Here is a 16,528-nt window from a genome sequence, read left to right on the forward strand (position 1 = left end):
TGTCCCAGAGGTTTTGTTGTGATGTTTTCATTTAGTTCCCAGAGTTTTCTTTTTTTCTCAAGACTGCTTCTTTGACTCACTCACCATTCAGCAAATGTTGTTTAATCACCATGAGTTTGTGTAGTTACTAGAGATTTTTTTGATGTTGATTTTTAAGTTTTATTGTTTTGTGGTTAGATAGGATGTATGGGGTCATTTCTTTTCCTTCCTTTCTTCCTTGCTTGCTTTACTCCTTTCTTTTATTTTTGTGCTTGTTGAGGTTGATTTCTTCCTCAGTATGTGATTTGTTTCAGAGAAATTTCCCTGGGCTGTGGAATAAAAGGTATATTTTTTGCTGGGCATGGTGGCACACGTCTGTAATCACAACACCCAGGGAGGCAGAGGCAGGCAGATCTCTGTGAGTTTGAGGCCAGCCTGGTCTACAAAGCGAGTCCAGAACAGCCAAGGCTACATGGAGAAACCCTGTTTTGAAAAACAAAAAACAAGACAAAACAAAAAAGGTATATTTTTTAGTGTGTAGTTGGAGTATTCTGTAGATATAAATTATATCCATTTGATATATTGTGCCATTTACCTGTGTTTTTACCCTGGGTTTTGTTTCTTTATTCTTTCAGATAACCTATGTCTTTTTGACTAGAAAATTGAGGCCATAATTTTTTAAAACCAGTTTTAATATTTAATTACAAGCCCAAACATACAATAATGATGACCAACTGACATAATAAAACTGTTACTAGAGAGTATCATTTTAGGCAGACTTATAATTATTAAGACTATTTAACATATAAAATATAGTGTAGGTTAATTAAAAAAAACTTTTTAATTCGCTGTGAATTTCACATCATACACTCCAGTCCCATTAATCTCCGTGTTCATTTTCATTCTCCACGCTTGCAACCCCCTGCCCCAAGACAGAAATAAATAAAAAATAAAATAAAACCAGGGCCTTTCATGCTTTTGAAAACTGTATGGATATTTTGATATTAGCGACTGAATTCAGTAGGGGTTTTCTGTGCGAACAAATGGGTGGAAATGCAGTGGCCTCAGTGAATGAGCCCAGGCTCTCATAAGAATATTTGAAGACACCCTGACCTTTCTCTAGAAGACTTTTAATGCCCATAATCATCCATTGTCATTTTCTTTGTGATTTCAAGAACCAAATGTTCCATTACTTGTGCTTCAGATATTTTGAACTCATCTTTTAGTATTAAAAAATATTTTGTGTTTAGGGAAAGCAGAAATGATAAACCTTCATTGTTAACTGAAGCTTCTTGAGTATCCATTGCTATGGCTTTTGCTCAACTCTGGCCAGCGTAGGATGTACTGTTTATAATTTTCATAAATGATTTATATTATTCATAATGATTTATATTATTTTCATAAATGATTTGTGCTTAAGCAGCTATAAAATTATCTATGCTTACATTTGCAGTTTTGAGACAGACATTCCACATATCATAATCATATGTTTCTGTGTGGTAGGTATGTCGATGTATATAAACCTATATAGTTCATTGCTTTGTGTTTCTTCATTCAGTGTGTGTTTTATGCATGCCTGTGTGTAGTGAGCATTTATACTGTTGCTTCTTGGTCTTCCCCATAAAGCATCAACGAAAATGTGCAGACCCATGGCTTCTTGGAGCAGGTGCAGCGATTTCTTTAGGGACTGTGCCCGAGATAAGGACTGCTGATCACGATGTCATCAGGCCAGATTGCTTCCAATCAGTCCTACCATTTGCCCCACCCCCACCCCCACTCCCTTAGCTGTATGTGTCAATATCTGTTGCGCCACATTCTTGACCGCATTAGGTTTTGTCCATTTGGTGGGTGAGACATGAAATTTCATTATGCTTTTAATTTGAAATTTTGTGATTCTTATGGTAAGACCTTTCATGTGTTTTTGCCATGCATATTTTTTATGTGAGTTTTCTTCCTAATATAAATTTCAAATTATTTTATTCTTCTTAAAAAAAGATGACTCCACATTTGGCTAAGGCTGAGGATCTGGCTTGCTTCCATGTATGTGGACCTATCTGCACGCTGGGGTTGGCTACCCAGAGGCTATTTAAGCTGTGGGCTGGCTTTCCCCAGGGTCAGATGATTGTTCAAGGTTCCTGAATAAACTGCATTGAAAAAAAAAAAAGAAAATATGACCAGATATAATAAAAAACCTCACTATTTCATAGTCATTCACAATGTTAACAATTGGTTTCTAATCTTTAAAAATGTTTTCAGGAAACTACAGTATTGTTTTCATTCTAATTAATAAATTAAAAATTGTTTCACAGAAAAAGATGAATTACAGAGCACTTAAGTATATTTTCATTGCTTTCCATTACATTTATGTACTCATATGTGTGCGTGTGCATGTATGTGTGTGTTTTGTACATCAGGCTCAACAACGTCTCTTTACACATTGAGCTATCTTTTTACCCACTTGGCTTAGGAATTTAGGTTATTACGTCAGGATCCAAAGTAATAGCGTTCTCATACATACGTGCTGCCATTTTTTTTGGTCTCAATTACTTCCGTTTCCTCTCCCACGCTTCCTATTCTCCTCTGACTGGTTCCCTTCAATCATTCAGGCCACACCCTCTTCTGCTTTCTTATCACATGGAAGTGGCAGGAAAGATTATCATAAATGGACAAATATTATTATGTGAAATTGGAAGGCTTCTGTCCAGCAAAGGAAACAGAATGAAGAGATAGTACACAGAAGAGGAGACTCTTTGCTGACTTAAATATACCTTTGACTTTTAAATCCCTTTTTAAATTTTATGTATGGCAAATATATTCTTCCCTCTCTGAATTAGTGCGGTTGTTTTAATATGACCCTAGAAAAGTAGTTAGTGTAATTTATTATAGGAGCAGTCATAAATTTAAACTTTTACTGAAGTTTCATCCTAAAGGCATTTCTGTCATCCCTTTCATAGGACATATGCATATATTCATTTTTTGTGTACATGAACATATAACCGTATATATGTTAAGAGTGGCGCTGCTGTACCATGTCAGGGAAGGCAGGCTCTGTTATTTACTTTAAATTGAAAACATTTTGTTATTTATTATTATTATGATTAACAACAGTGTGTACACACGTGTACCTGTGTGAGCGTGTGTGAACAAGTGCGCGTGTGTGCGCATGCTCAGTGGGGTATGAGTTTGGGGTATAGGCATAGCCTGACACTTACATAGGCTTAGGACAACTTTCACGGGGGTGTTCTCACAGTCCTGAGGAGGGACCTCTCCTGTGTCTCTGCCCTCCTGTGTGTTTGTTCGGGATTAGCTAGCCAGTGGTCTTCTCAGTACCTCTGTCTGCACTTTCCATCTCGCCATAGGCGTGCAGGATTGCACACCAGCCACCACACCCAGCCTTTTGTGGGTCTCAAGGATTGCTCTCAGCTATTCAGTCTTGCAGGGCAAACGTCTGAGCCACCTTGCCAGCCCCTAAGAAACTTTCACGACAGAACCCTTCGTTTGTTCAGAGTTACCGTCGGAACGGTGCCGATGCCGAGTAGGTTAATAGATTCAGGTGGGATTGAAATAGCAGACTCATTGTTCAGAGTTGTGGCGAAGCAAGAGGAAGGAGGGTGTAATCTGTACATTGCTCTGTCATCTCTGCAGCTCATCACTATGAGCAGCTGACACAGGCAAGTGTCTGTCAGTGAGCACTATGGGTTGGCACTGACCTTGTCAATGCAACCACCGCCTTTTTGATGTCTGCTAGTCTGACACGTGACAGATTCTGTGCAGTTGGTAAGTTGGGCTGTGTGTAATTCCTTTAAACCGTCACCGTGTCATACCTCTGACACCAGTGATCATTGTGTACTTTTGTATCTTGTTTCATGTCGCATTAGTTATGTTTTAGGTAACAGTCTCTGTTTATAATGAACGACAGCAGGGAACAGATGTTAAAGTAGCTGTGGACCAGCATGCCTTCATTTGGGAATTGCTCCCTTTCACTGTAAATTTATATATAATCAGAAATAAAAAAGAATCTATGTAAGTTGTGGGTAGGAGTGAGCATGAAGAGTTTGAAAAGTTATTTTGCATTTAAGCTGTAGCTTATTTTTAGATTTCAAATTTGTATTATGTTATATTTATATAATTTTTGCAACTACAAAGATGTGAACACATAAAATTAAACTAAGATTATACAATTAATTTCTTTTTTATATTTTAAGTTGGAAGAACTTGGGACCTTAAAACATGGCATGATTTTAATCACTAGGTACTGAAATAGGTTTCAAACCATAAGTCTAACTTCTTAACATAGCTTTAATTATGAATTCAGATTATAAAATACAGAAGCCAGAGTTCCTGATTTTCCCCTTTGTCCTTCCTTAAACCAATCTCTCTCCCTCTCTACCTCCTTTTCCTCCCCTTTCCTCCCCTTTCTTCTCCTTTTCCTGTCCTGGTAATCGGGTGCCTGGTATTCCAAATATACTCCTGTTCTTCAGGCGAAGCTCAGGACTTGACTTAGGAAATTTCATCATCTATTTTGCTCTGGCTGCTTCCCTGTAAAATGAAGAATTCTGTGCAGTACTTGAGAAGAGCATGGGCTGTTTTGATTGTGGGGGAGAACCGCATCGGCTGTTGGAATAATAATTGGTACTGAATGTCCCTGCAGCTTTTATGGGAGACATTGCTCTGCCGTCAGGGTCACATTACCTAGATGGAAGCAAAATGAGATGGGCAGAGGAGGATTTATCTAATCCCCTGTGAATGCATCTCAGAGTGATTTGATTGTTCTCAGTGTCTTGAGCAGGGTGGGTGGGTGGGGGAGACATGGGCATGCATGAACAGCTGGGAATCTCTTTTTATTTGTGTAGGTAAGGAGAGAAAAGTATTCTTTGCTTTGCAAATTTAGCCTTTTTTCCCCCCTCAAGTTATTCAGATAAGAGAGATCAGTATATTTTTAGAGATTTTTTTTTGCTGTTCTCCCAGTGTAGCTGCTTTAACTGTGCTCAGTGAAACCTGCTTATTGTAAAGGCCTTTAAAAAAAATATCTCAGCATCAAAGGGACATTTGAATGGTGAACAAAAGCTCCAAACTTTCAACGAATGTGTATTTCTGTAAATTTCTCTATGCCTCATTTATTTTCTGTATAAAAGTTATGCATGTCAAGGCTTGAAGGCTCCTTGAGAGGAATCTTCAAAGACTTCTCTTGAATGCATGCCCATTTTATCACGAACATACCCTTCTTAGAAGACCTGCTAACTTAGACCCATGTAATTTCAAATGCATGGTGTCTGGGCTGCTTCTTGTTAGAAGCTAGTCTCATGGCACACTGTTCCTTTTTAGTGAGTCATGGCTCCAAATGAAGGCTCCTTAAATGAGCAACTGAGGCACAGAGCCAGATGAGTGACAGCAACATCTCAGCCTTAATCATGACAGCAGCCCAGTGGCACCTGCGAGAGGAATATCCCTCAGAATCATTGCACCACAGTGGCAAATACCTCAGTGCAACGAACTCCAAAAGACCGGGACTGTGCTAAGCCTGTAATTTGCCTAGTGCACAACCTTGGTGAAGGCGAATTTACTATTGTTGAGCATTAGAATTCTCCCTTTAATATGTGGGTAATGCTAGTGTTTAGCCTTATGGTTTCTGTAAAGACCAAGTAAGGTACTTGGAAACATTTGCATACAGTAAGAGGTATGTGCCTGTTAGTTTGTATTTCAAGTTCATTTTTAATATTGTGTGATCATCATTGCTATTACTGGCGAAATCAGAATTCGGTGGGGGGGACATTTGGAGATAACAGGTTTCTCATTTATAGCTAGGATAGAGGTAAACAAAAGCAATCCATGAGATTAAGCAGTGAACGCCAGCAGGGCGAGTCTGAACAGTTTTGAGAGCACAGCTGCAGTATTCTGTGAGAAGCCTTCAACTTGCCAAGTGTTGAGCCTTTCTTTTGAAAAGGTCATTGTGTAAGGAACTGCCTACCAGTGCTAACCCTCACACAAGCATCTATTCATGTCCACTCTCTTATTCATACTTCCAGAGCGTGAGCCTCTGCTCAAAGCTGTCAGTTTCTTTCCCCTCCAAGAGGCATATTGTATAAGTGAACCGAGCTTCACCTTGTCTTATGAGGATGTCTGCTAAGCCCACCACTTCCGTACTTGCTCTGGAATGCTAAGGAATAAAGTTTTAGGCTGCATTCCAGGCCCTCTCTGCTCTCTCCAAGATGTCTCACCGCAGCCTCGGGTTCCACAGCTCAGCATCCCACAAGCCGAGCTACAGAAAGTGTTCTGGAGACACACTAGTTTTCAGCCTTCATCCTCCCATACGACTGTTTCATAACAACTTTTATTCCTTGGTAACACAATATAACTTAATCTCAAGGCTATAAACACTTGCTTGTATTTTGTCCTCACCATGTATATCTCTATGCCTTGTATTTGCATATGTTCAACTCCTCATTCTTCCTTTTCTCTCGGGCATCTGAAAGATCTTTCCAACCACATCCAAAATTGAACTCTAATATGTTCTTTCCTTTATTAACTTACTATGAGTGTATATGTAAATTTTCAGTTCACCTTTATCTTAGTAACTTTTTGCGCTGGTGGGACAAGATGTTAGACCAAGGGACTTCTGGAGGGCATGCTTTCTTTTAGCTCCTGGGTGAGGCCGCAGTGCATCAAGTCAGGAGGGCATGGCAGCAGGAACAGAGGGAGATGGATGCTGACGCTCAGCTCCCTTTCATTTTTATTCAGTTCAAAACCTCAGCTGCTGGGTTGGTGGCACTGCCCACATTTTGGGTCTGTAATTCCATATCATTAATTTAATACAGAAACTTTCTACCACCCATTACTGTCTCTCCAGGATCTAGCACAGTAATCTAGAATCGGGCTAGTGCACAGCCAATATTTATTGAACAAACTGTAAACAAGGAATACAAACGTTAAGAAAGATGGGGAGAATGGGGTCCAAACAGCCTTAAACTTTATCACTTCTGAGCCTGTGAGGAAAGAGCATGTGTGGGAGCTAAGAAAGCACCCCAAGTGTTTAAACGGTAGAGGAGGTAAAATTTTCAAATCTCTTGCAACTAACTTTGGTTCAGAATATCTATTGATGAATCTGTTCTGATGACTCAGTAACTCGGGGGAGAAAGAAATTGTTTAATTGAAATGCCATTTGTTAAAAAGGGAAAGGTATGAAAAGATAGACAGGGACAGAAAGGGTAAAATAATAGAAAGGACCAAGATACTGCAAATCGCTGAGGACCACTTTGAAAAGCTGTTGACTTCTGATTCTTTACCAAGGGTCAGAGAGGAGAAAGAGAATCCATGTTCTGGGCCTACATGCTTACATCTATTGTGGGGATTCTGAAACAACTTGGTCTAAACAAGATGCTGAATCTCAATAGCCGGCTCCTTCCAGTTAGTGGTTCAATTAAGAGGAAAGTTTACAAGAAAAGATACTTTTCAGAAACTTTTGGAAAAAACACACTTTTGTTAATTAATTTTATTTCTTATTTCTCTACTGTGTGACACCCTGGCCCTGTGTCAGGAAACCTGTTCCCAGTGGGAAATGAACTTTCTGCATGTCTTCCTGAAGTCTGCTTGGGGGGTGTGTACAAAGGAGGACACCTGGATGGGCCGAGCTTGATAGTCACCTCTGCTTAAGGAGCTGCAAGTTTCACCGGGAACGTCTAGAAGAGGCCATGGTGTGATGGTTGACTTTGCTTAAGTTTCAAGAGAAAATGAAACATTTTTCTTTTTAGGATTAATGCAGTTTCTACACTTTACATATAAGTGAGATGGCTTAAGAATTGAGGTGAAGTGATTTGTTTTCTCTTAAGATAATACAAGGAGCAAAAGGTGTGTGTGTGTGTGTGTGTGTGTACATCTGTGTGTGTGTATTTTCTGTAGATGCTATGACTGAATGTCCATTCTACAACTACCATTGAAGTTTAATTGATGTATTAGTGGTGTTGAAGGGTGGAGCCTTTTTGAGCTGGTTGTGCTATAAGGACTGTACTGTCACATATGTATTAATTCACCCTTAGCGGAAGTGGATTGGATGGGTTTGGCCTTCAAGCCTCTCTTGTCTCACTCATGTCTCTTTTGTGTTCTGGTGTGTATGGTTCTGGCTCTTACCGGATTTGGTCCTTTCAGGCCTGGACTTTCCAGCCTTTCAATCTGAGTCAGATAATCTTCTGTTGTTTATAACTCGCCCAGGTCTCTGCCATTCTGTTAGAGTAGCAGGAAGCTGACTAAGACATTGAGGTTCTTGGGAAGATGAGACAGTCTTGCTGCCAGAGCTGCCAGAGATCAGAAGGTGATGGATCCTAAAAGTAGATGTCACTCACAGCCTCTCTTCCTAGCTCACTGGTTGACATGTGGGAGCATCAGCAAATGAGTCTCCCAACGCATACCTGCTGCTAGGTGTTGGAACAGACCGGCTCTCAGCTTTAGTGGGCTCACTGTCCAGTTCTAAAACACTTATGTCAGGAAATCAGCTCCTGCTCTTGAATAGATTCATTACACTGATTGTAGTAAGCCACACTTTTAGTTTCTCCTATTAATTCTTTACTCATATATGCAGTTTACATGATACATTCATGAAGAAGTATGTGCATATTGAAAAAAAAACATTCATACAGTGGAAGAATGAGATCACATTATTTGAACACATCGATTGAAACATCAACATCCTCTGTGCTCAGGCTCAGGCAGAGACTCACCTGTGAGTATTTAACAGGTGCTTACGTGCCTTCTAAGTCCTCAGCATGGCCGAGGACACTGATACACCACAAGGAATTTTCACTTTTCTAAATGAGCGCATTCATTCTTGCGAATTATAACTCAACATTTTAATGTATTCTTTTGTATTAAGGTATATGTAAAAAAATTGAATCATGTGGTAGTGGGGAGCCTGCAAAAACAGGAAATTAAAAATTTTGAAGCGTAGTGAATTTTAAAGAAGTAAATTGGGTTGCCATAGCAAAAGTGTAATAAACGTTTTTATTTTCAGAGAAACCAACTTTATTTTCTACGGAGCATTGACTTAAGAGAGGAGCAAGGAATTAAAAGATGCAGATGACTTTATAGAGGTTTTTCATGTAGAGGTATGCTGAATCACATAGCTTAATTTTTTTTTTTTTAAACCTAAAGACTCCTTGAGCATAGTAACATGTCAACAGGGCTGAAATAGCTATGTTCAGGATATGGATGCCATTAGGACCTGTATTGGCTGAGCTCGGGTTTTAAACTACATGTTTAAAACCCATTTTACCTGTTTGATGCTATGTCCCAAGGGCACAGGATAATTTTTTTTTGTAAGATTCAAGTTTACACCTTTTCTTTTGACAATCACAGATGTGTTGAGTATGGTTTTGCTCAACGCCAGGAGAGTGGAACAGCCTTGGATGTTAGGACTGGCCTGTCTCTGTGGATGGCTCATAGAGCACAGCTCTGACTCTGGGATGGTCCCTTCTACAAAATGCTTTTACTTGGTCATTTGAGTCTCTCAGGAATGATCCTCACACTATATCCCCCAAATAAACTGTAATTCCCAACAATACCGAATATACTTGAAGCTTTTGATGACATCTGAATTAAGCCCAATATTGAGGTTATTTTCTTAAACTAAAATTTGCACCACCCATACTTCATCTTGGGTGAAGTGCTTTAACAAACCTAGGCTGTCAGTATAGTCTCTGGTGGCAGCTGGGCTTAGTCTAATGCCTTGCCTTCAGTCCTGAACTGATCTCACTCACAGCAGTAAAAATCTTCCAGCGCCCACACCCACCACCACAGCTTTCCTACTTATCTTTGCTAACAGCACCTTCCTTCTTTCGAACAATTTTGCTCCTAACTTGGAAGCACTATTCCTAGAGAAAGCAAAATGGGTAGAATGACCCTTTAGTTTAAATTTATTTTCTCCTTTATTTCTTGTGTATGTAGAAACACAAGCAAATGTTCTCAAAATCTGTTTGGCATCAGAGGAAATTGGATTCTTGTGTGGGTTCAACATTTGCCTCAACTTTTCCATTGTTGATAAACCCCCTTAGCACCTGAAGCAGAGAATATTCAAGACAGGACTGTAGAGAGTATCCGATCTCAGGAGAATGTTTTAGATATATGAGCTGCATTCTACTCAACAGTTATATTACAGATACTGACTCTTAGAATCTACTAGATTTAAAAATTATTGTATTTTATTGTACACTTGTGTGAAATTCTAACAAATAAAAGAAAATTGCATATACGCATAAACATTCACACACACACACACACACACACACACACACACAAAACCTGCCTCCAGTTTTCTAATAAAAGAAAACTAAAACTAAAACAAAACCTCCAAAACAAACAAACAAGCAAACAAACAAACAAAAACTCAGTTCCTTTGCCTCTGTAACAGAGTGACTGTCAATTTTAGTCTTGATTTTCTTTTTGAAATCTTTTACTTTGAGTCAGAACCACTTCCTTTGCCCATTAAAATAATGCTGTTTAAACTTGGACTATCTTCTATAGGCTTATGTTTTGAATTTGGTCCCCTCCTGGTGGCATGACATTGGAGGTGGTAGGCCAGACTCAGTGTTTTTTAATTTAATTTAATTTTATTAATTACACTTTATTCACTTTGTATCCCCCGCATAAGCCCCTCCCTCCTCCCCTCCCAGTCCCACCCTCTCTCCCCCTTCTTCACACATGCCCCTCTCCAGGTCCACTGATAGGGGAGGTCCTCCTCTCCTTCCTTCTGATCACATCAGGAGTGGCTGCATTGTCATCTTCTGTGGCCTGGTAAGGCTGCTCTCCCCTCAGGGGGAGGTGATCAAAGAGCAGGCCAATCAGATTGTGTCAGAAGCAGTCCCTCTTCCCATTCTATGGAACCCATTTGGACACTAAACTGCCATGGGCCACATCTGTGCAAGGGTTCTAGGTTATCTTCATGCATGGTACTTGGTTGGAGTATGAGTCTCTGGGAAGACCCTGGTATTCAAATTTTCTTGTTCTGTTGCTCTCCTTGTGGATTTCCTGTCCTCTCCAGATCTTACTATTTCCCACTTCTTACATAAGACCCCTCCTAGGCATATATCCAAAAGAGGCTCAAGTAAACAATAAGGACATTTGCTCAACCATGTTTGAAGCAGCTTTATTTGTAATAGCCAGAAGCTGGAAACAGCCCAGATGCCCCTCAACTGAAGAATGGATGCAGAAATTGTGGTACAGCTACACAATGGAGTATTACTCAGCAATGAAAAATAAGGAAATCATGAAATTTGCAGGTAAATGGTGGGACCTGGAAAGGATCATCCTGAGTGAGCTGTCCCAGAAGCAGAAAGACACACATGGTATATACTCACTCATATAGACATATAACATAGGACAAACCCACTAAAACCTGTGCATCTAAAGAAACTAAGCAAGAGAGAGGACCCTAACTAAAATGTCCAATCCCCATCCTGAAAGGCAAAGAGGATGGACATCAGAAGAAGAAGAAAACAGGAAACAACCTAGGAACCTGCCACAGAGGGCCTCTGAAAGCCTCTGCCCCGCAGACTATCAAAGCAAACACTGAGACTTATGGCCAACTGTTGGGCAGAGTGCATGGAATTTTATGTAAGAAGTTCTATTAACAGTTCTATTGGCTCTTGGTTTAGGGCTTCTATCCTGAAGCCACGAGCCAAAATAAACATTCTCTCCTTTCTGTTGCTTGTCATGCATTTTTTCACAGCCATACAGAAGTAGCTTGTTACAGACATCAGTCTCTTCAACACCATGAAAACCTTCTGTTTGCAGCTGCCCCACTGTACTGGAGATTAAACCCCAGGCTTGGAAGCTGCTAGAAAATCCTTCTGCCACAGAGCTACATCCTCATTCCAAGGCAGTCATCTTGACTCTGACACAGAAACGGTGTGGGAAACAGGTGTCATGAAGTAGTGAACTCCAGGTGTGTGCAGGGTAATCTCTTTTGTATGTGTGTTTATATGTTTCTGATGCAGAGAGCTCCCCAGTACATACCCACCCACACACATAATGTAGGAGCTTCTGGAATGTATGCCTTTGGAATTCGTAAGCAGTCCTCAAATTCCAAGTTAGGTGCTCAGGGAATGATCTATAATTTTGCTCAGCATAAATTTGAATTTCATGTATTTGTACCAGTCAGATTGCAGCACTGTTTCAATCATTTTCTTTTTTCAGAAAGTGTTCTAGGCTATTTCAAAATCATAGCACTATTGAAATTTGAAGTTGGGTATATATGATTTTTTTTTTTTTGGCGGGGGGAGCTATTCTGTGTGTCATTGGATGTCTCAAAATATCATTATTCTTTACCCACTAGATTTTACGTACATAACTCTTCCTGATGATAAATCCAAATGTCTCTGGACATTGTTAAATATACCATGTAGGATAAAATCTTTCATGAATACAAGACTCTTGATGTGTGAAAGTTGAGCCATCATAATTCCTATCTATATTTTCTTTGTAATTTATTCCTAAGAATCAATTCCATTCACAACATTACAAAAATGATTTACATTATTTTTGTTTTTTAAAGTACTTACTGAAATGGAAAATGAAGTAGCATAAAATATCTTTTGCTTTTAAGGAAAGAAATCCGATAGCTATGGTCCCTTCAATCTCTCCTATGACCTTTGGTGGGGGTGGAGGTGATCAAAGAGCCGGCCCATGAGTTCGTGTCAGAGATGGTCCCTGTTCCTACTTTTATGGCTTCGAATTCTTCAGTTCTCTGAGTCCTTTCTTTATCCATCATGAGTGGCACCATCTGAGCTTGTGTTTTTGCATGCTAAACATCAAGGTAGTTTTCAGAAGAGAAATTGCAGTTAATTGAAACACTGATAATTTGTCAGCCTGGAAACTCTCTGCATGACTTGATTGGGATCTAGACCCAAATACCCAAGAGTGGACTAAGAGTAGAGTGGCTTCCAGTTTCAGAAAAGGGCTTCTCCAGCTGTCCTTCCTGGCCTTTGCATTAAGTTGATTATCTGCACTGACACTGGCAGTGCTTCCTCTAGTGCTTCTAGACTGAAGCAGAATCAAAGGAAAGGGCTTAGTTCTTTTGGCTGGATAGTTTTGCATGCCAGTTGCGTGCCATTTTAAGGCAAAGGATAATTATTGTCCTACCAATGGCATAGCCTATGCTGTCAGACGGAGGTAAGAAATTGTAGATTTTGTGTTTTTATACATGTTGGTATACTATGGTTTTATAAAGAAACAGAACAAATAGAGTTAATATATATGATGTCTCAGCAGTCCCCAATATGCTGCTGGAGTCTGGAAGGATTTCTAGAGAGCTGTTTGTCTTCAGTCTTTATTGGAATCTTGAAGATGAGGGTTATAGTAACAGTGAAGGAATGCCTCAACGGCAGGGCATATGAACTTGCCAGTGAGAGTGAAGATCAGCAGACAAAAAAGTAAAAGGTTCTTTTATATCCTCTTATGTGGGCTGCCGTGGGAAGGGGCGGCCTAAATTTAAGGAGGATCTTCCCACCTTATTAACAACCACCTTAATAATCCAGTCAAGAAAATCCTTCACAAGTGTTCCCAGCTTCTTGGGTTTTAGTTGAACTTCCTGATGAAGTCTAGATGGCAACCAAGATGAGTCACCAGAATGACTGACATTGAATCATTTCAAAAGTGTCCGATACTTGATGTTATAAACATCTTATTTAATCTTGCTGTTCTATTAGTAATTAAGAAAGTAATACCACAAAAGTCAGGTGGGTTTTGTAGAATTTATTTTTCATATTATTTTTATAATCCAAATATATTTAAATATATACATAATTACATAGACCAACCATCCAGCAAAAGTAGTGCTATAACAGTACAATAACAGGAATGCAAATACCACTGTGATAGAATTACTACAGTAACAAAATGGTGGATATGGTTTTCCAGCAATTGCACCACGTGGCATTATAGAGGAGCTTTGTAGGCAGTGCGGTTCCTTTGACCTCTGTCACTTCAGAGTATGGACTTAGTGGTTTTATTAGCATGAGTTACTGAGTCTCAAAGCATCACAGAATTCTTGGATTACCTGCTCCAGTAGTTTTCAAACTTATGAACCACAATCAGAGAGAGTGTTTTCCATGTGTTTGCTCTGTTGGTCTCCTGTGACCAGGCTCATAGTTATATTGGAACATAGGCAAGTTTATTGGTATATTTTTTTTTTATGGCCGTGTTACCCTTACAATGATATGAGTTACTGTGATGGAGCTAGATTTGGTTCATAGAATGTTCATATTTGACCCTTCACAAAAACATTTCCCAATTCCTAAGAATAATTTAATGAGGTATTTATAAGTCCTAGCACATAGAAACAGAAAAAGAAAAGCTCTTATTACACAGGGGAGATGGTGACTTAGATGGCAAGATGATAATGGTGACATTGGTCATGATCAGAATACATTATGATATTTATAATAAAGACAGTGCTGACATCATAACAAAAAAATCTAAGTGAAAGTCATTTATTTCTTGGGCTACACATTTTGGTTATCTTTTTTTTTTAAATAATAGAAACAACTTTTTATATTGCTTTGTTAATACACACTTCATCCGTTTTCTTTGGCTTTCTATCGAAATTCATTCCGTGGATCTGAAACCTGGTGTAAGGATAGAAGCATGAAGTTCTCCATGTTTTTGGTCCAGTCGCTGAACGCAGGGAGCTACCCTGATATGTTTAAGGTCCAGTCACTGAGTGTTTGGAGCTACTTTGGAGGACACTCTGGCCTACTCCTTGTGGACATCCGCATGATGAAGCTTCTAATCTCATCATCTATATATTTTTTTTTTCATACTGGAAAGCTCCCTTGAAAACACCTGTGGAGTATTTTCCCCTTCTCAGTTCCTTCAGATCCCAGAAGAAGCGTCCATTAGAGGCCTCACCAGTGTGAGTCTTGGTGATGAGTTCTGGTCATTTTCTTCAACCTTGACAGTCTTCTAGGAAATAGGTTTGCCTTGTTTTCGGAATTTTAAAAAAGACATTTCCAAAGACAAAACAAAGAAAGAATTTTTGGCCTACACCAACACGAGTTCTTATTAACGGGATAATTTTTGCTACATGTATGGCCTAAAAATGGCTCTCGTGGACCCCGAATGTGTCTTAAAGTAAATTCGATTCACCCGGAAATTTAGCATCCATTTCTTCTCTCAGTTATAAATTCACAAATAGATCTGTCTCTCCTTTTAAAGTGGTTTCCCTGGCAACCGTACCACCCTGACATGATCAGAGCAGTTTGTCATGTTTGAAGTTTGACTTTCTGGCAAAGCCACCTGACTCAGGAGGATGAGGAAAACAACATCTAAACAGAAACATTTCCAATACATGCCAATGGTGGAGTCCAGATGGAGATGCACTGAGGTGACTCCTGTAGACTGCACGTCAACCCCCATCAGCACCACCTTCCTCCACCAACTGGCAAACACAAACAGCTCTTGAAGTAGCTATCTTTGTAGCAGAGAACAGATGGGAGTGATTCTTAAAGTGGATCAATTACCATAAAGATGTATTCTGGGCAGCAGTGGGTAGACAGAGTTAGGGAAGACAGCAGCAGGCACACAAAGGGAGCTCACCTTGTGATTGCTCAACCATGCTTATCTTAAGGCTAAACAAATACACAGATCACCACAGACAAACCATGGGAATATATACAGCCAAACAGAGCAAAACGAGAACAATGTGGGTCTTATTGAGACCCCAGACTGCCCCCACATTTGTTTTACTATCTTTACACTAACATGAGCAAGACTATTTAATATCTATCCCTGGTGCTCCCCTAGCACCACATACATGTGTTATTTTTCTGGTGACCAGTCAGAACCTTCCTTCCTTTCTGCAATCTAACTCCAGCTCTCGGAACTAGAATACAATGGAGAGAAGGTAGCTAGAGCGACTTTGTTTGGCAAGAAGGGTATGCAAATGTATCTGCTTTCAAATACAGTTCTCTTCTACTTTCTAACAAGAAGTGTGAAAGAGATCCACAAAACTTGTGGAAAGCTTTGAGATTCACAGCGACCCCCAAGTGGGCATAAAGTCAAAGAAGATAGAAAAGCCGAGGAGATGCCGCAAACGGGGATCTGATCAAAGTTGTCTCCTAGTGCAGTGTTGCTCCCGAATGAATGACAGGCGAATGGGCAGTATTGTCCTGCTTGCTGACCTTCAGATGGGGCTTGTCTGGAGGTCTTAGCAACATCTAACATGGTGGTAGGCATCATATAGATGTTCTTGATGAAACCAAGACTAAACATGCAGGCGGCTTGGCTCTTATGCTCTGAGTAGAAGAGAAATATTTGACAAGTGTTTTTTTTTTTTTTTTTTTTTTTTTCTTATAAGGGAACTTTGTTGAGGTGCAAGGGGATTAATTTCCTGAACTCGATACAGATCGTGTTTCTTAGGTTAGTCATAGAAGAAACTACAATGAAGGGTTCTGTAGATATTTAGCAAGAATAGATTATATGTATTCTTAATATTAAAGTTAGTACTTTGGAAAGTGAGTGATCTATGGTAATTACAGAGATATGGAATACAGTCCCTTTTTTGAGA

At 39.6% G+C, this 16,528-nt stretch overlaps 1 protein-coding gene across 3 annotated transcripts in view; it reads left to right on the forward strand.

Moving 5' to 3' along the window:
* Mlip (muscular LMNA interacting protein) overlaps positions 1–16,528 on the forward strand; it is a 243,963-nt gene that overhangs the window by 73,523 nt on the left and 153,912 nt on the right. Inside the window, exon 1 of one of the 3 annotated variants that reach the window (XM_060384730.1) lies at positions 3,554–3,756. The exons of the other annotated variants lie outside the window; for them this stretch is intronic. The gene's annotated coding sequence lies outside the window, so the exon portion shown is untranslated. Of the gene's footprint in view, positions 1–3,553; positions 3,757–16,528 lie in introns of those variants that run through there. 3 annotated transcript variants of the gene reach the window in all.

The sequence above is a fragment of the Meriones unguiculatus genome, chromosome 6 (assembly GCF_030254825.1).
Source record: "Meriones unguiculatus strain TT.TT164.6M chromosome 6, Bangor_MerUng_6.1, whole genome shotgun sequence".
NCBI classification, from domain to species: domain Eukaryota; kingdom Metazoa; phylum Chordata; class Mammalia; order Rodentia; family Muridae; genus Meriones; species Meriones unguiculatus.